General features: G+C 50.6%; 1 protein-coding gene across 3 annotated transcripts in view; it reads right to left on the minus strand.

The window, feature by feature from the left end:
* The window catches only part of FBXL16 (F-box and leucine rich repeat protein 16), a 198,848-nt gene that overhangs the window by 53,809 nt on the left and 124,420 nt on the right, over positions 1 to 20,619 (minus strand). The window contains exon 1 of one of the 3 annotated variants that reach the window (XM_019539859.1): positions 9,720 to 10,091. The exons of the other annotated variants lie outside the window; for them this stretch is intronic. The gene's annotated coding sequence lies outside the window, so the exon portion shown is untranslated. Of the gene's footprint in view, positions 1 to 9,719; positions 10,092 to 20,619 lie in introns of those variants that run through there. 3 annotated transcript variants of the gene reach the window in all.

Genomic DNA, 20,619 nt, shown 5'->3' on the forward strand with positions numbered 1-20,619 from the left:
GTAAGTAAAATAAATCTTTTGTGAAACCATCACGCTGTGTTTAAATCATACTGACTCCTGCTCACCGTTATCACCCACCTGCCCGGTCATAAATCCCCCTCCTCGCACCAAGCCGGTCATGCCGACCCAGGCTCACAGGTCAAGGGTGCACCAGCATTATGGGGCACAACAGTGTGCTGCTGGGAGGAAGCCTTTCCAAAAGAAAGCTGAGGCCCACAATGCATGCCTCCAAGGAACTGACAATTCCCTAATGTACTCCTCTTGACTTCCTGTCCTAAACTGTTGCCTGGGCTTGCTTGGTGCTGCCAATGAGCTGCTGTGTTTTGCTGCAGTTGCAGGAGCATCTTATTGGCAGTAGAAGGGATCCCCATGTTCAGCATATGCATGTTTTGGAGGGTGGTCTGGGACACTTTAGCCTTAACAGTGCCCTGGTATAGGCTCTGTCTTCTTGAGCAGGAATTCCCCAGACATGCTCCCTGCCACAGCATGCTGCCCTTAGGCTGGGTTCTTCCATACAGTCTACCATCTTGATCACCTGCAGGCCTGCCCTGCACTGGCACTACAATGAGGACTCTCCCATTGTGCAGTGACTTTCCTATGATTTCTGGGGAGAGCACAGAGCTGCCTTGGTGACTGTCTGGTTCCTTTTCCTTATCTCCTGCACACAATCCATTCCCCCATTTGCTGCTCTCCTCTTCTACCCTCTCTTTCCAGTCTCAAACCCTGACTGTAGCTGGAGGGGGGTGGGTAGGAATTCTCTGCTGGTGTAAATGGAAACTACACTGGAGATCCACCTATGTTCACCAGTGGAGAATGTGGCTCAGAAGCCTGCCTCCCCAAATGCTCCAGGGGAGATAGCTCCAATCAGCCTCTTCTCCCCACACAGCAGCCAGGTGCTCCATTCATCCGGTGCCCTCCTCACTTATCGCCTGCCTGTATTCAGGGGGATGATTTGTCATAGTTACATCTGACAACCAACTGCTGCCCAAATGCTATGAATTCAGCCCCTCCCCTCATGGTGAACAGCTCATTAGAGGCTCCTTTCACTCCCTCACAGAGCCAGCCCAATGGCAGAGCAAACTCTTCTGCAGAGCCTTGGTGCTCCAAGAGGGAGTGGGAACTCCAGGAACTGGCAAAGTCTCAATGAACAGCCTGTCGGTGAAGTCAGAGCTCTGGGTCTGGGAACCTTCCTCCTAGAGGTTCTTAGGAAGGAACAAAGGCACAACAGGAGAGTATTCCACCCTAGCATTGACATGATAACCTGATGATGACTACATGGTAACCAGATGACAAGCCCAGAACAGTGAGCAGTGCCATGAGCTCAGAAATCATGGCGCACACTGAGGGGCAAATGCTTCCAAACAAGAAGGGAAGCCAGGGTGGTGATTTTCAAACAGCAGGGGACAGAGGTGATCACTGCTGGGTAATGTGTTTGTAATAAGCAATTCAACCAGCTGCAAAGCAGACCTAGTGCCAGGGGTGGACTTCAGTGGGGCCACCCCAACTCCCACCTCTGCTCTCTCCCCACCTGTCTCCAGAGCAGCTGCTCACTCATCTTTCATTTTCTTCCTCTGCCTCCATGCTTCTTATTCATTGATAGTCTCTGAACTTGAATCCTCCAGCTTAAAAGGTCTTTGACATCAGCTGCTTCTTGGATGATGACAAGAGAGGGATTGTGTGAATTTTGGAAATCAACAGTGGCACATGCTGAGGCATCAAATCTAATCTGAGGAGCTGAGCTCTGCAGCTTAGGCCTATTCCTACCACACGTGTGCATCCACTCAGGGAGGCATAGGTTGGAGGGTCAGAATATGCAGGAGGCATGTATATACAGGGGTGGGATGCACCAGAAACACAGAGACCAGTCCCGTGCCCAGGGCAGCTGCAACACAGAGGGCAGCGCTGACTGTAATGGTGCTGATAGCTGCCATGCAGTCAGCTGTCACTGTGGCAGTGGCTATTTTTGTGTCCTATTGCACAGGCAGCATCTGGGGCTAGTGCCTCAACCCCACCCCACATGTTACACTACTGGGTGCAAAGGGGAAGATGTGTGTAATGGGGAGTGGTATGTGTCTGTGTGCAAAGGGAAGGCACGCATTGGTTGTTGGACCTGTACATGCAGAGGAAGAGGTGGTCCAAGGATCAGTGTATCTGTGTGTGTGGGCAGAAATCTATGTCCAGTCTATGGGGCAGAGGGTTGTATGTGTTGGAGAACACTGACCTGCTCTTGTCCTAGACACCTGTTATCTGCAGCAATGAGTGTTCCTTTGCCTCTGGTCCTTGTGAAACACACCCACCCAAGTCATATGGTTGGAAAAGCTTTAGGAGACCCTCCAAAAACTGCCACTTTGCTACTGATCCATGGCAGCCCATGCTAGCTAGGCTGCTCTCCAGCAAACACAGCCCTCTGTCAACCCTTCCTACCTGGCTAGCTATCTTGCAGCAGCCTCTATATTATGTCCATCACCAGGATTTCAGATTGCCTTGAAAAAATCACCTCGGACCCCTGAAGTAATGCAGATTACCCATGTTAAGGGCTGCTACTTTCAGCTCCCCTGAACAGCAGAGAGCTTCTTTGTCATCAGGGGAGGAAAAGGAATAACTAAACCCCTAGGCAGCGTTGGAATCGCAAAGCTGTTTCATGGCAGGAAGGAGGGAGCTGGCTTCTGTTTAAAGGGCAGGGTCAGAGAAGGCCATGGCAAGCACAAAGAGAAGCTAGGCTATACTTCTGCTTTGGCTACCATGATACGGGTCGGCCCAAGCACAAACCTAGTCACCCAGTATTGCAGAGATGTAAACAAAACCTCCAGCAGAGAACTGGAGCCACAGCATCTACAAGGCCAGCCTCACTGAAGTCACTTACACCCAAGCCCATGACTTAGCCCTTCTTTAACATCCCCTTAAGGGCTGTAATGCTCAACATTTCCTCCCCTGCATCAGCTGAGTCAAGCAAATGGCCTGTTAATTTACCTGAGATCTTAAAGGAATACTGGCAAGGCCAAACTATAACATGCTTCTTCCTGCACATGGACAGATACTTTGTGAACAGCATTTTGCTGCTATACAAAAGTAGCAGACAGATTACACAAACCCCCGAACCAGGGTGACTTCACCCAATCCAATAGAAAATCAACCTGGAACAGTGTCCAACCTTCTGGCCCCACAGGCCAGATGAGTGGTGAGGGGTTGTCCAGAGGGTGGATCCTGCAGGTGGGTAAGTCCATAGGCTGGACTCAGTGTTAGGTAGGGCACAGCATTGGTCTGTGGGTGCAATCTAGTGCACCCGCGCAGCCCCATGCACTGGACCTGCCACAGAGCAACCCTGCACCACAGCCCACACCTGTGCATCAGATCCAACCATAAGGCAACCCTGTGCGCCAGCCCAACACCATGCACCAGATCGGCTGCAGCCCAACCACGTGCACAGGCTCAACTTCACATGCATTTTCAGCCATGGAACGACCCTGTGCACTGGTGCAATATGGCATGCAGGGCTGTGTCATGCAGTTCACAAGGCTCTTCACAGGTCTGGAAATTTGGAAGCAATGGTAATTAATGCTATCACTGCTCACCTACCACCCAATTTCTGGCTCCATGGGGAGCCAAGCAGGCTGGATGACATGGCCCCATAGGCCTGAAGCTTAGCACCACTGCCCTGGAAGAATCATAGGTAAATGCTACTGGGTTAAGTTACACCAGGTAAGGTTTCATCTGTCCATATCCATCCCAAGGTAGCTGTTTGCTAAAGGCAATCAGGCTATTACCTTTTCCCAGCCACCTAGTAGGGAGGTGCTGTAATTAGTACCTACTGCAATAGCTACCTGGACATAACTGCATGTCTGGATCTTGACACAAGTGTAATTTACATGGGTGTGTGAATCAATGACAGTCGCACCAGAGAGCATCTTCATATGGCCATGCTCTCTGTCCATTTATAAGAAGAGAATAAAAAGAGTTAATACTTTGCCTTCAGGCTGTTTCAATGAGCCTCACAGGCAGTAGTGAATCAAGGTACACCTTACCCTGGGGAAGCTAGACTATTGCTACTCTATAGATGGGGAAACCAAGGCACAGATCAATGATGTGGCATGATTACACAGGAAAACAGAAAAAGTCTCTGCCTTAACTGCAACATATGCCTTTCTGCTTGGGATTCTAACATCCAAACCAACATCTTTTCTTGAATGATAAAAGACACCAGGAACCTTGTACTCACAAAGAAACCTGCAGCAGACCAGTGTGCATGTCTGAGAGGAAACACCACTTCAGGAGGCATCAGTAGCCGGCTGCACCAGAACCATGCTGATTTACTCCAGGAGGGAGTCTGCCCTGTCACTTGGAAATGCAACCCAACTGTAAACTTCAAAAAGGAGAATTTCTTTCTAATGTTGAGGAGAAGGAAGAATGTTTGACTGCATCTGGGCAGAGTCCAATCAGGCAGTATACTGCTCCAGTTTCTTTTGAAGCCCCCAAGAAAAAGTTATTTCTTCACAGGTGTCACTGAGAAATCCAGGAAGGCAACAGATATCAGCAACAAATACAGCCAGCTGGTGCTCTAACAAAACAGCAACAGAGATGGGACAGTGACAGACAGCCCCCTCACAGCTGACACACTGCTGACATTTTGAGACAGCACAGTTTGCACTGAGCAGTTATAGACAGGAGGGAGAGAAGGACCATGATGAATTACCTGAATGGTGCCACGAATGGGTTGGGCAAGGAGGCCCCGAGAAGGACTGGGTGCTTCTGGGGATAAGGCACCAGACTGGAACTCAGGAAGACTAGAGCCAGTCACCAGCATTCCCAGTGACATACTAGCTGACTCTGGAGTCCTGCCCATTTTTTGTTTCTTTGAAGTGTTACAGAGTGGGTCTTGAATGACCCTCCACATTTGTACAGCACCAAGAACAAAGAGGCCCTGACCTCTGTAGAGGCCTCCTGGTAACACACAGAACTCACTGTGATAAAAGCTTTGCCAAGACTCATTTGCTAACCCTTCCAATACCTGTTAGGCAGCCATTACCACTTCTAGTCTTCTGATGGGGAAACTGAGGCACAGGGTGTGAGACAATGGAGTTACACTGGCATCATCAAGCCCTCTACCTCAATTGAAGGATCAGGGCCTTTTTAGCCACAGATCTCCCCCTACCCAACAGAACTAACCTGCGCCCCTTCACATGCACAGTCACTTCCCTCTCTGATACTCCAGCCCATTTGGATACATTGTCTCTCCAGGCTCTCAGTCACTCAAATCAAGAAGGGCCTAACTGCCTAGAGCAGCTGGCTAGGAAAGGGTCCTTACAATGGACAATGAAGTGATTCCTACCTGCTCTAAAGAAGCACCTCCTTGGTGCCCTGTGAGGGGGTGTGGAGAAACACCAGCAGGCAAAGAACAAGGGCTCGGCAGGGGCACACAATGGAGTTGTATCTTTGCCCACCTAAGATGCCAGCAGCATCAGCTACACCTAAGCAGTGCCCTGACAGTGCCAGCTGAGCATGAGCTTCCCCACAGTAGTGCCACTGTCCAGGTCTCCAGCTATATGTGCCACAGAGCACCAGCTAGAACAAGAGTGCCGTGAAATTTCTCAAGGCAAAACCCAATGAGAATGAGGCTGTGGGAACTTCCTTTCCCCAGTGCCCTGTCCAGAGTATTGGGCTCTTCTGAAGCTTCCTCAGCCCTGTCAGGGAGCCTGTAATGATTCTAAAAGAAACACTGCTTCAGTCCTGAAAACACCCTGGCCTACTCCTGAACCACACCTCTAAGACACCCAGGTGCCAATACTCACACTGCAGACTTCTAAACTTCAGGCAAAACCCATTCAGCAGATCTCATTGCGCAGCAAGGCACTGGGGCCCCGAAGGACTTACAAGCTGGTGACTTACAGTGACTTCCTGGAATCAGGATTCCTCTGCCAAGGTGCCAAGTGCGACAGACTACACCCACCCAAGCAGCGGGGCTGGGTGTCATCTCACCAGCATTTGAGAGCAGCACAACCCAGTGCCTGGTACTTTGAGGCCAAGATTCCTACTTGATCCAAATCCCAGTGCCAGTCTGTGCACTGGCAGGCTCTACTCATACCAGAGTGTATGCAGGGGTTCAAGTGTCCCTGCAATGGCATTGGGAGATCAGGATGACTCTGCGCAAGCTGGCTGGTGCTGGGAGAGGCTTTGCCAGACAGATGCAGTGCCCGGGGGCTGGGTGTGTGTGGGTGGGTATGGGAAGGTGACATGGGCCTTATCATGGAGGCAAAGGCCTTGGTAGAGGCACTAGTACATCTCACCAGAAAGCTATGCTATGAGCTGCTCCCACAGGGACCAGGCCTAGGGTATTACTGAGTATCAGCAATAAACATCAATTAATAGCAAGGTTTGGTTCCTGCATTATTTAAAGAGCTTTACAAGCAGGACATGATTAATTTCCACCAGCACCTTGGGCCCCAGGCAAGGACCTGCCATCATTGCCACCTTGCAAAGTTGAAGCCCATTGATGCCTAAAAGATATGGTCAGGGGGTCTGAGGTCTGCTTGGAGCCCTGTCACTTACTGCCCTGATGTCCTGGCACCAGTGAGTTCCCAGCTCCATGCTTCAGGTTTCCCCATCTGAGGAACAGGTACACTCATCTCCATCTCGAAGACAAAGTCATTCTTGGCCCTCATGTGGAACATGCAAGAGAAGGGCCAAGTGTGGTCTTATGAAATGACCTGCCCAAGACTCCACATCCAACCAGTGGCAGGGTCATGACTCCAGCATGAAGATGCCCGGCACGCAGCTCTGCTCTCATTCCAGCCCCCTTCCCTGCCTTCCTTTGCTCCTCCAAGTATAATGGCCATGCTTTGTGAGCACAGAAATGTTGGGCCAATGTGACAAAAGTTCTATGCTATGGTTGCTTGTGAAACAGAAGCTGTTCACTCCTTGCATGAGATAAAGCAATGAGCTCCTCAAAGCAAAATCACCATGGGCTTAGCCCTCAGTGCTCTAAAATGGTGCACAAATCAGCAGGCTGATTATACCAGCTGAGTCACAGGCATTTATGCACCATCGTGCAGTGGTGAGGAACTGGGTGCAAGGCCCCCTAGGTACAGCACAGCATGGAAGCACCAGTCTCCGCACATCCTCCTCTAGGGCAGTGGTTCTCAACCTTTTTTGTACCAGGACCCATTTGAAAGCATTAATGGCCAGTCTCACTCCTGACCTGCTACCCCCTGCCTCCAGGCCCCAGCCCCCAGTGTGTGGGGTGGTGGTAGAGGCATGGGGGGGCCCCAAGCAGCCCCTTGGAGGCTGAAACTCTGCCAGTCTGCAAGAGAAAACCCACAGTTTCCCACATTTTTCTCCTTTAAAAGAGAATCCATTTTTTTAGTTTGTTAAAGTTAAAGTTTGTTCGTGACTCATATGTTCTTGGGTTATTGAGAAACACTGCTCTAGAGCATATCCTCACCCTTAGATTTGCTCCAGCTGCTATTCCTGAGTTAACCTGGCTGGAGCACTCACAGGTTTACTGCAAATTAACACTTGAGCTCCTGGCTCAGGATGCATGAGGGCAGATGCACCCCAGCCCCAAACACTGTGCCTGGGCCTAACTGAAAACCATGGTTTGGGCTTGGCCTCCCACCAGCTCCAGTTGGCTTCTCCCTATGGTCTTTGCTGCACTTTTAACCTGTTGCAACTGCTGAAGGGAATGCAAAGGAGAAGCATCTCCCCACACCTTCTCACAGCTTTCACTCCCTTCCTAATATCAAGCTCAGTGCACCTGTAGGCTTCCTTGTTCTTCCTTAATCCCCTCAGTGTGGTTGCAACTTCACTGTACAGGTATTTGTTCATGGGGAACAGCCAAGCTGGGCATGACTGCTCTGAAACTATGCCCAGAGCAGTGGGGACATCGCTCCAGAATGCAGAAATCTGTCTCCTTCCCTCTCCCTACCCCTGTTTTTTCCCATCCTCCTTCCTCTCTTCTTTTTACTTTCTCAGTCCCTGTAGCTCTAACCAGCCCTGCCCTAAGTACCCAGAAGAATTCACTTGGCCCAAGACCAGCACACAGAACCCAGCAGAAGGGAATGCTCAAGCAAACAGACACAGATGCAAAATATGAGGGAGGTGAGGGGGCTGTGGGCAAGTAGCCTTAGATTTGTGTAAATGGGACAAGCACTGGGAAGGCCCTTGCTTCCTACCCCCAACCTCTCCAAGCACAGTGGCCTGCTCACTCACATGCACTGCCACTGCTCCACTGTGACGGAGCTTGCAGTGGGGTGACTGAGAGGCCTCAGCCAAGGCAGTGTACTGACCATGGGAAGGCAGGGGATGGGGGAGAGAAGGGTAATAGGGAAGTGAATGGGACTCCAAGGAAGCAATGAATGTGCTGAATATCTGGAGTACTCACCTGGGTTTGTGGTTCAGGGAATGGCCTAGGGAGGTGGGGCCCAGAGATGAATTAGCAGAAAGGCTAGTCCAGCCCTTCAGTAGAGGGGATGAGGCTCTCTCTTCTTCCATTCCCTTCATTCTTCCCATTTCCCAGTGGTGCCAAGGCACCATGGAGAAGCTCCTGCTGCAACTGCCTGATCAGGAAGGAAAGACTCCATTTTCCCCTGCTGCTAGTCGGCTAGCAGCTTGGCAGCAGAGGGAAGTTTGCAGCAGGAAGAGAGCATCTGACACGTTGCATCCTGGCAAGGAAAGGGGCAGGGCCCTGAGAATCCTCCACTCTCCAGAGCACCCGGTAGAGTTTGCTCCATCACTTGCTTCTCACCATCCAAGCTCCCAGCCTAGGCCCCTTTCCAGTGCTAATGGGCTAACAGTAGACACTGCCTTCCAAGTTCAATCACCAGCTGCACATGAGAGAGGGTCCCAAGCCCACCTCACTCCTGTCTACACCCAGAAGCAGAGCTCCTGCCACCTCTCTGGGGCTGCTTATGTTCTGCTGTCCAGACCTCACACCTCTGCCTCCTCCTCCCTGGCTCCAGAAGGAAGTCGGCAAGCCAAGGCAAGCTCGTACAGCTAGACCAAAAAGTACATAACACCCAGGACAGGAGTCAACTCACCCATGCTCTCTCTGGCTCACATGCTTACCACCTGAGAGCAGCTAGGCAGGCTAAGCCTGCTGAGGAGAACAGGACAATGGAGAGCAGTCTGTCTTCTTTCTGCAAGATTGGTCTCACAACAGGCAGCGAGAAAGAAACCCACTCAGCTGGGGAACCTTGCCATGCTGCTACCATGCTTGGAGCCGTGGGTCCACCCTGCTCCTTCGTCCCAAAGGCTGGTAGCCTAAAAGCTCTCTACAAGGCTGAGTAAGCAAAGCAATCAGCACGTTTCAAAGCACAAGCACATCAGCCCTAGGAATCTGTTCAAAACCAACCCCAAATAACCCCATGCTGAATCAGCTCCCAACACCTTTATTCAAAGCAGAGAAAAAGGAAGAGGAGATAGAGGCATTTCTCCAACCAACCAGAGAAGCACCAGGTAGGCAGAGCAAAGACCATTTTACTGGGTGGAAATGAACAGAATCTGGAAGGGGACGTGCTCAAGGGGCTGTTTGCTGTTATATAACCCAATCTCCATGATGCTGTGATCTTCATCAAGAAGGGAGATAATTACAGCCCACATCTCCCCCCTGGTTCTCACCGTAGCACTGAAGAGAAGCCCTCTGGGTGGGATGTGTCCTACAGACATCAATACAAGCTGGCATCAGGGCTTTGTGTTGCAAAGGCTTTGCAGGGAGATCCAGCCCTTACCTCCAATAGCTGCTTCCGAGCTCATGCCATGCCTTTCGTGGAAAGCTGGTCCTTTCATGTGCAGGAAAGCATCAGGAGGAGAGACAGCAAAAAACCAGAACTGGCAAAAATAACAACCCCACCTTCTCTGGAGCAGCCTCACGCCGGGTAGCCAGGAATGCTCCACAGTCCCAGGTCTCCTGGTTCGGAGAAGAATCCACTGCTCTGATCTTTTGCACAAAAAAGGAGATGGGAGTGGATTTGTCCCACCAAAGAAAGCCAGCAAGCAAGGAAGCAAGCAAGCAACCTCAGGGAGTGAAATATGCTCCCCCTCCTCCCTAACAAACCCAGAGCTGGTATCCAGAGAGCACAGTATGAAAGATGCAAGCTGTCTCTCTCTCTCTCTCTCTCTCTCACATACACACACACACACACACACACACACACACAGGCATACACACACACACATTCAGTGTCTCAGACCAAACCCAGTTAAAGAGACACAACCATTATTATCAATAATGCATGACTGCAGGCTGGCTAGTGCCCCCACCCTCGGGCTAGGATCCTCAGAGATTACAACCATTCACGACGGGAAACATCAAGGACTGGGATTTCTATCAGCTTTTTCCCCTCTCACTGCTACCTTCAGGTCAATCAAACAGACTTGCCTTTGCAGAACCAGATGAGACAGTTGGATAGGAGAATACTAAAGTGCTTGCTACCATAAAAATAAATTAGAAAGGCTAGATAGAGAGATACAGCAATGGTTAAGTATAGGTATAAGCAGATAGACAGACTGCTCAGCTCTAGGATTCTGGATCTCCCTTTCTTTTTTTGGGAGCCAGGTGTTTGGATCACTCTGATTTCCATATGCTTCTTCCCTAGCAATGAAGCAGGCAGCCTGTCACAAGCTCCCCTACACCCTGAGGTAACCAGCAAGGGGGCTGAGCTGGTGAGCGATAAATAAGTGACTCAGACAAAATGCATGAGCTGCTGCTGTTCCTGGTGACTGCTTCGGGGAAGCTTGGGTGCACCAAGACTTTAACATTCCCTGCCATCCCCAGGCAGTGCCTCCTGCTACCTGGCCAATGGGCAGGACCACCAGCCTGTGATATTGCCTGGTAGAGCCATGAGGTTCAAGGCCTAGGCGAGCTTTGAGTCCAGGGGCATGAGGGAGCCAGATGATCCATGTCAGCCCCTCCAAGAAGGGAAGCAAATGCTCTTGCTCCTACATGCCACATCTGTGACTGGGGCTCTCAGATCCCTCTCCTGATCTGCTGCCCAGGAAACAGGCATCCCATAGGTGATCCCATTAGCCGACTGACCCTGATACCCCACCCAGGGGTGCCCCTCAGCCCATGCTCCTTGCCACCTGGAGGCAAGGCAGCAGCCAGCAATCATGGGGCTGGCCCAGTCCCACCCCCAAACACCACTGGAGAATCAGGGGCCCTGATGAAAAGCTCCTCCCAGCTGCCACGAGACCTGCCTCCCCCCAGGCCCTAGGGAGGCTGATGTAACCTGCCATGATGCGGCTGCCTCACTCCCTCCTTGATTATTTAAAAGGCAGGTCAGGTTTCTCAATCTGGCGAGCATGTAATGTGTTGTGTGGGGGAGGGGCAGAGAGCAGACTGCAGGGCTTAAAATAGAAACACCCTCTCCCTTGCTTTCCCTCTCACGCATGCACACACATGCATATGGGCAGACCTGCTTTCTGTGTCTCCATGACCACTCTCCCGCTCACTGCCTTTTGCTCTCAGCAGTAGCCACTGCTGGGCTGCCAGGCCTGCCAGGCTTCCTGGGGCAGGTAAGCCAAGACCCCAAGGCTCAGGGGCCTCTGCTCCAAGAGGAGCACAATCCCAGTACCCCAACTGCGGATGGGGTGGCAGCAAGGAAGCCCCTGGCACACAGTGGTGGCTGTTCAGGCCCCATCCCCACATGGGAATGAAGGCTACGCTTTTGGACCCACAAAGAAGCAAGGACATGTGACCTGGGCCAGTTGAGTGCAACCACACACAGAGCTGGTGCCTGTCAGTGCTGCTCCATGGAAGCTACTAGGCTGGGCCCTCAGCTGGTATAATCAGCACAGCTCCATTGAAGGCTTTACTGAGCCCCCAGCTGAGGGAATGCAGACAAACATACATATGCATAACAGTGCAACTGAGGCAGCCCTAGAGTAGGAGTCAGGCACATGAATACACAGACAGCTGCTGGCGAAGGGCTAGGGGGGGCCTCCCATGAAGACACAACCTCCCATGAAGACTGAATGGCTGAAATGATTTCTGAGAACAGCAACCCAGCTCTGCTGTTGACCCTGAGCATGTCATTTCCCATTTCCTCTTCCACTCTTCATGTGGTTTATTTAGGTAGCCAGAGCTTTGGAAGAAGGGCCCATGCTCTGGGTTTGTACAGCACCTAGCCCCATAGGGCCCCAACCCAGGATGAGCTTTTAGTGGCTACAATCAACCACTATCCTTGGACTGTTTGCAGGGAGGGTTCCACCTTCTTGCACCGTGGCAATCTCCCCAGCCTCCACAGCACCATCCCAGAGATGCTGGTCAGGGCTCCTGTGTCTCTGGAACAGCTGCTCCTGACTTAAGCCATGGTCAGAACCACTGCCTTTCACACATCATTGACTCCATCATTAGCCATGTCAGCCCAAATGTGGCAAGAATTTCTCATGCTCAGTCTGCTGGGACTGACTCCCAGATGCTGGACTATGCCCATGCCCCAGAGGTTGGAGGATCAGGCCCTGGGCACACCCCAGGTATGTCTACCCTGCCGCTAGGACAAGCCCATGGGCTTCACCAAGAAGCCTGCTGTGCCTACTCACTGTGTGCCAAGGCCTGGGAATGAGGTGGCCCAGTCAGTCATGGCTGTGTCCAGAGCCACGCTTGGGCTTCTTGGCACAAGTGAAAGCTGCGCTAAACTGGCACTAAACCATCTAATTTCTGGGCTTTGGTGCATGCTAGAGAAGAAGGACTGGGTCTGCCTCTTGACAGTGGCTTGTGGCTAATGACAGGGGCAAGCTGGACCTGTTTCAGGCACATTGCCAAGTGTCCCCAATTCAGTGTTGAGTGGGAAACTCGCTTTAGCTTCCGGGCTGAGGATAGGACACTGTCTATGCAGCACAAATCACCCCCTGCAGGGATTACTCAACAGTGAAGTGAGGGTGAGCGAGAGAGTTTTTTCGAGAAGCAGCACTGGGAGAACCAGTAACACACACCTGACAGGCACCATACAGCTGAGCTGCATCTAAGCCACCTAGTGTTGCTTTGCTCTGACCCCCTCATTCACGTTCACTGCAGGGGAGGGGTGTGAAAGACACTTGCACACTTCACTGACATCCCACCACAGAAAGCATCTGCTTCAAGGAAAATGCCCTGAGAGCTGCTGTCTGGGGAGCTGAAAAGTGAGGCCTGAGCAGATCTTTCTTACTGCAGCTCCAGGGCAGTGCCAGCAGCCCAGAGACAGCCCCACTGGGCTTGCCAAAGGCAGGATGGATGTGAATCCCAGCCTCTGCTCAGTGCAGAATGGGCCAGTGCACTGTCAGTTCCTGAGTAATTATGAAGCTGCGCTGGAGGTGAGGGTACCACAACTCCCATTGCAGGCAATAGTCAGTGCCCACAGGGCAGCAGGAAGAGGGAGACTCAGCTGACTGAAGCAGGAAGACATCCTGCTGAAGCTCCTCCCAGGTCAGTCTCAGGTTCCTCATCAGTGCCCCAGCTGGCTGACTGGTTTTAAGCAGGCTCCACCAGGAGGTTTGTTCAACCCCCATGTTATGAAGTTTTTGTGACCTTTGGCTGCATAAAAGAGAGGATCTATTTGGGAACACGGTACAATACAGAAACTGAAGAGATATGGGTTCAAGTCCTGGCTCTGCCACAAGCACAGGGTTCTTGAGCAAGCTAAATTGAACAAGCTAGCACTGTGACCAAAAGAGACTTGTGGGTCTTGATAGACCATAAGATGAACATGAGCCCGCAGTGTGATGCCATGGCCAGCAGGGCAAACCAAACTCTGACATGCATCCACCGATGCATCTCAAGCAAAACCAGGGATGTCATCATCCTGCTTTACTGAGCCTTAGTGAGGCCACAGCTGGAGTACAGCATCCAGTTTTGGGCCCCTCACTTCAGAAAGAATGAGGATAAGCTCAAGAGAGTCCAGAGGAGATCCACCCATATGCTCAAAGACCAAGAGAGCAAGCCTTACGAGGAGAGGCTGAGGGACATGGGACTCTTCAGCCTGGCGAAGAGGAGGCTCAGAGGGGACTAGGTGGGTACATCAGGTTCTGGGAGAACAGTTGTTCACCAGAGCTCCCCAAGGGATAACTAGGTCTAATGGCCACAGACTTCTAGAAGGCCAATTCAGACTCGATATAAAGAAAAATTTCTTTACAGTCTGCATGTCCAAGGTCTGGAACAGACTCCCCCCAGAGGTGTTGCAAGCACCTACTCTGGACTCATTCAAAAGGCATTTGGATGTTTATCTTGCTGGGATCATTTGATCCCTGCAGACTTCCTGCCACTGGCAGGGGGGCTGGACTCAATGATCTCACGAGGTCCCCTCTAGCCCCTAATGTCTATGAAATCTATGAAATGCTACCATGATGACAACCACAAGGGAAGACTATAAGTACACAACAACAGGTCACTGCTGTACAGGTCCCATATCATGCTAAGCATGCAGAAGTGTGACATGGATCCCCTGCTATGAGGGGGCCTCAGGTTTCCTTCCTTAGCCATCTTCTCTACCCAAGAACGCTCCAACATGCTAGATGAAACCAGACACGTGGCAGCAGGGCAGCCTTGCAAGCTGGCCAGTGAGAGGAAATTGAAAAGTGCAACCATCTGAAATGCAAGCAATTCCGCTGTACCGACATTCAGCACATACCAGATGCATCACCATTAGGAGGAAGGGTTATGAAATGTTAATAAGGCACGTGAGATGTTTTTATGGAAATCCAGTATGATTTTAGAAAGATTAACTGTCAGAAACTGGAGAGGAGTTCAGGGCCTGTGAATACTGCAGCATCGTCCCTTGGTCTGAGGGACCTGGGCAATTTACAGAATATTATCTCCCAGCTAACCAAAAAAGCAGAGGGTATTAATGGTGCTTCTTAATCAATACACAAGATTAATAACTAGAGAAGCAACTACAAGCACTAGTCCTGCATTGTGCTGTGGGTATGCAGGGATCCCAGGGGTGAGATCAGAAGCTCATGTAAAGAGCTCCACTAACAGCAGGCACCATAACGGCTGGAGATGAGGACAGCTGACATGATATGGCTCAGAGGGGTTCTCACCAGGGGGGCTGAGAAGCAAATTTGGTACCTATTTTCTGGAGATGGGGAGTGGGAGAGCAGTGACACATCTCTACCACTGCATGTTTCACCGCAGAGGCGTTTGAGGCCTCAACCAAACACATGCTAAAGGCTGCTCCCAGCTACCCTGGTAGGAACTGGACACCTTAGCATTCAGGCTGGGGAGCCAAAGGCAATTGGACACAAAGCCATTTACTGAGGACTATTTTCTTAGCAACAGAAACTGATATGCTTTATGGCCACCATGGGCCACTAGGTAAGAGGAGCTTTGACTCTAATGATCTGATGTGACCAGGGAGACCAATTGAACTGAAGGGCCCAAGGTGGCACACACTATGAGCAGGGCCCCAAAGTAAATGGGATTGCTCCTGGAAGCAACTGCTATGCTCATGCACACAGTTCTCTGCAGCAGTTCTCAGACCCAGGCACGCAGTGCTCCAGTGAAGTCAATGTGGCCTTGCAGAGGTCCAAGAGTCCCCAGGGATCCGGCTACAAGGGCAGGACCCAATGCCCATCTCTGTATCAAGGGCTGCCCTGACCTCATGGACAGCAGGGTTGCAAATAATTCTACCCAATACAGCCACTACAGTGCAATAAATAGCAGTTTCAAAGCCCCAGTCCAGCAGCTGGTCGCACCTTCTGCCAGCTGGTTTAGTGTGAGTTTCGGCCACACCTTTCAGAGCTCAAACAAACCACCCTATTATTTGGAATTTTCCTTCAGTACAAAAAGTTTGGGAACTTCTGCTCACAATCCTTCACAAAGGAAATCAAGAGGAAGTGCCCTTGCCCTTTCAATTCAGGCCATAAAGCTTCTCCAGTATCTCCCAGAAGGAACATTCTCTGCCAGGCTCCCCTTCTTGCTCAGCTGGGGCCCTTTTTAAATGTGCTCAGCTGGGAATCCACCAGGGATCTGATTCTGCCCCACTAGGCATGCTGCCAAGCAGCCTCTTGTGGATCCTTAAAGGGTCTCTGATCTCTGTCACAATGTATAGCAGAGGGAGACAGAGGAAGGGATATGCAGTGGGATAAAAATCCGTAACACAGCCCTCCTTCCTGTCTGTACCTGGCACTCTGAGCTAAATTCCAGGCTCAGTGGGGCCAACAGAAGATTTCCTACTGACTCCTATGGGGCAGGCTTTTGCTCTAGTCACCAAAGAATATCATGCGCTTCTTGTTTGGAAAGTGGTGCTTATCAGGAGCAGTAGATTCCCACCTACAGGCCTTTAAAGGGCTGAGAGGTAGAAGGCACAGTACCCTAAGGGAAGATGGAGGAGCAGGTGAGCAGGAGAGGAGACATGAGAGGGCACCAGTGATCCTCTTTTGCTACTAGCTCAACAGAAGCAATGGCAGGCAGTGCAAGTTAGTGCAACCTGTAGGCTGTTAGCCTGAACTGTCTATGACTGAGAGAACAATGAACCATAGTCCCTGTGCCTGCCCTACTGCCACACATTCATGCATTTGTCTGCCAGGGCTTGGAAGCAGAACCATCCTTTTCATGAGACTCAGGCAGGAATGGGGCTGAGATGTGCTACTGGGGCTGGAGCAGGAGGGTTCTTCCACTGCAAATAGGCCTTGTAATCCCTAATTAGTTCTAACAGGCTCCAATTAATTCTAAATTAGTTCGAACAGCTGGAATAACCTATAACTTTTTATCACCTCCCCTTGGTTTCTGCAGTGGAAATAGTTCATACCTGATATATTTGGTGCATCTGATGCATTCACTCCACTTGTATGTAAAAGCTTTGCTTCCTGCACCTAGTTAGCTGGCATCAGAAACTGACACCAGTGACCAGGAGGGGGGGCAGAAGTGGGGCACACAGCATCTCTTTGCATGATGTCAACATGAAGTCATCCCCAGAACCCATCAAGAGCATCCATAACCAGCAGATGAGGATGACTGAAAAATCTAAAAACTCACTAGCATTTAACAAAGCAAATGGCACACTTAGAAGACCTTCAAACCCATCAGACTTAAAGGGAAAGCTGTGTCCTTTTCATGAGTCTCATATCCCAATGCCTACATTAAAAGACAAATAAGATGGCAGGCAAGCAGTCAATGGCTAGGAAAGGCCCATGCTACCCCAAGTTGCTTGGGTAGCTTTATTCTGTTACTCACTGTGCATGAGCATGATGATAGTTTTTAGTTTCATGATCACAAATTACTTTTTCCCCTCCTTCCCCCTCTCCCAACACATCTCAAATGTCAAGTCCCTGCTCCAACACATGGAGGTGTGGGAGCTTCTCAGTATAGTCCCTACAACCTCACTCATTCTCATGGGCAAAGCAATGTACCATTTTCCAGGACCATTTATGTAGGGGGTTGGGCCAGATGACCCCTAGCACTTTGAGTCCATGACTGGCTCTGGGTAATGGCCATGGCTCAATTATTCTCTCCATGAGACAGGAACACCACCACTAAGCCATCTCCTGGGGGACTAGAAAGTTGTGTTCCAAAAGGAGGGTTGCACTGACAAAGCACTGTGGTGTGTGCCCCTATATGTCCCTACTTGCCCCTCACTGGGTACATCTATATGAAACACTACTGCACGTTGATTTCTGCACATTTATTTAGTACTTACATAATCAAGTATTAAATAAATGTGCAGTAAGCGGAGTTATTGTGCAGTAGCCTAATAATACTGCAGAGTAGTGTATTAGCACTGTTGGTGTTGTGACATACTACTGTGCAGTATTATTCGGCTACTATATAGTTAGCATCTTGTGTAGACATGCACACTGACACCTTTTTTACCCTCCATCACAGGTATCTCTGGGCCTACTCTACCCTTGTAATAGCACCAACTTCCCTGTCCTACAGGCCACTATGTGGTCTCTCTTGGAATGACCTGCCCATTCTTCTGGGGGTGGAAAGCAAGCAGCAGGAAATCAGGGATGCTTTCTGGCCCAGTCTCTGGAGTCAAAAAGTTGTTTGTTCCTCTTGCACATAGAGGTAGTCCCCTGCTTCATCCTCATACGGCCCTCCTTCCACCTCAGGTCCAGCAGCAATACTGATGGGTTGGCCCTGAATTGCAGAGCGCGGAAAATTTGCTGATGGAATAGGACATGGGCAGAGGGATGAAAGCGAGAGCAGGAGCTCTGGGCCAGGTACTGATCTGCTTGCTGTGGGAGGTCCTGAGCAAGCCTACACGATACCTGCCCACTCCTAAGAGAAGTTCCTTGTGCTGCAGCAGAGCCAATGTGAAGCATAAAGACTGCACCCCACTTTGCTGCAGTCAGGGCTGCACAGCTACCTCACCCTGCTGGGCACCTCCAAGGTCTGCTGTAGGATAGATCCCCACACTGTCTGTCTGGCTAGATGCTTATACCACCTGGTGAAATCTATGCATCTTGGCATCTGCTTCAGCTTTAACCCCAAAGTGGGAGAGGCAAGTGAGAGGATTCAACACGCCAAGGACCATGTGGGTCCCTTCAACTCACCCAACGTTCTGGCGTCTTGGAGGAAAAAACAAATCTCCTTTACAGGTTCATCTCTATGCAAATTACTGGCATCTAATTGGCCCTTGTGGTGCTCCCATTCCTGCAGTCCCATGTAACCTCAGAGCACTTGAAAGCAAATGCAACCGCATCTCTCTCCTCAGCGCCTGCTTGTTTGATTCATTCCTTTGCATTTATTAAAAAAGCACAGTCCCTGTCTTCCTCCTCCCCAACCAGACACAAAAAAACAGCAAAGCATGGAACTGATCTGTCCACTGGAGCCCAATCACTATTGACCACACTGTGCCAAAGATAGACTGCACTGCAGATGACTTAGGCTCCCAGCTGTCGCCAAGGCAACCAGTGTCGCCTAGCAATGTCTGTCTCCCAGTAACCATGGTCTCCTAGCAATAGGATATTTTTCACAGCTCTGGATGAAGAGTTTTAGGTTATTTTTAGCCCTGCTTCATATCAATAAGCAGCTCCTTTCTCTGCTGGATGAGCTGCTCATTTGGGGGTAGAGTTTGGGGGCTGTTTGTTTTGGTGGGTTATTTTATTTAATTTTTTTTTCTTTTTTTCCTTTTTTTGCTAGACAAGGTAAAAATAACTGTTCTGATGGTGAGCTGTGCTCATGGCTTGTAGTCCAGCTGCACCAGCCTGGGAAGCTAAAGTCTACTTTCCCTGAACTGGCACTGAGAATCCATGGTGAGGAAAGAGGAGGACAATAAACCTGGGGTATTAAGACAGAGGAACAAATCTGCGGCTCCTGAGGCTGCTGCTACAATGAAAATGGCAGCAGCTTGGAACTGAGACTACTCAGGACAGAACCCAGATCTTCCTGCTCCAAGAGTCCTTGAAGAAGGATCTGAACTGTTTGCAGTGAAGGCCTCAGGAGACACAGGAGAGCAGTTGTGAACTCACCCAGTAGAGAGCACACTCACACCCCTTCTAGCCCAGTGAGGGCCAACCTTCATGGCAGGCATGACACAAATTAACCCCACACCTTCTCCCACTGCCACACCAATCCCCTTCCCCTGCCCAGTTGGCTGCTCTGCTTTCTGCCTGGTCAGCTGCTCTGCTTTCTGCCCTATATTTCCTGTCTGATCTGCAGCTCTGCTTTCTGCTTCCTTCCCTATCTGCCTCTGTGCTGCCTGTCCCTTCTGCCATACAGAAAGGCTGCCTGTGCCATTTGTGGCATGTGTGCTGCAGGCTGACCTATTCCTATTAGTTGTCCTGTGAATGTGCCCATCTAAGTAGTAAGAGAAGGCAAAATGGTGAGTGAACCAGACAGCTCAAATTTTGGGTTAGATCAGAAAAGGGGATTCCAAAGGGGAAGGCTCTTGACCCTCCAGGTCCACAGATCTGTTGGCAGAGCTATGCTGAAGGGGGCACTCTGACTCTTGCTGGGTAGGCTTCAGCAATAGCTGCCTTGAATAAAAGTATCATGACTTAAACTCCCTGAGAATGAGAGGAGGCATTCTCTAGGGCTGGGCTGGGCTGGGTTATGGTAGGTGCAGTACAAGGCTTACCTCAGTTTGAGAGCCTACTTCACCTGCGACTGCAGAATCCAAACTGAGAGCACAGCAGAAGCCACGAAGCAGCAAGCTCAGGACCCCCATAATAGTGGAGAAGTGAGGCCACTCCTGCTCTCCCCAGGACCCACCCAGGCCAGGGCCATAGTGCACTAGCAGAGCCAGGAGATGCCCAAACCGCCTACCAGAGGTCTAGATGAGATGGGAGCTCTGAGCCCTGAAAACTGTGGCACTCCTACTGTTTCTGTTGACTATGGAAAGGCACCAGTGGGTGATGGAGCCACAGAAGGGCTTTAAACAGAACATCAGTGTACTCAAGGCCTTTGGGGTGCAAATAGGCATCAGAATAGACATGAGTTTAGAAGAAGACAGGGCTGAAGCCTCCTGAAGGCTGTGGTCTGATATCAGATTTACACTGAAGTTACTGAGGGAATGAGTTGGCCTACAGAAGCTGCATGCAATTGGCTACAAACATTAGGACTTCACAAGAAGTGCAGGCTGATGCGAGAGGAGCCCTTTGGGCAAGCTAGCTGGGAGCTCAGCCATGCCCAGGCATGGCCCAGGTAACACTGGTGTGGGGAAGGGGCTGACAGTGCTAAGTATGAGTCGCTAAATAAGAGACAAGTCC

This window comes from Crocodylus porosus, unplaced genomic scaffold, assembly GCF_001723895.1.
Source record: "Crocodylus porosus isolate Cpor-Errol unplaced genomic scaffold, CroPor_comp1, whole genome shotgun sequence".
Lineage (NCBI taxonomy): Eukaryota > Metazoa > Chordata > Crocodylia > Crocodylidae > Crocodylus > Crocodylus porosus.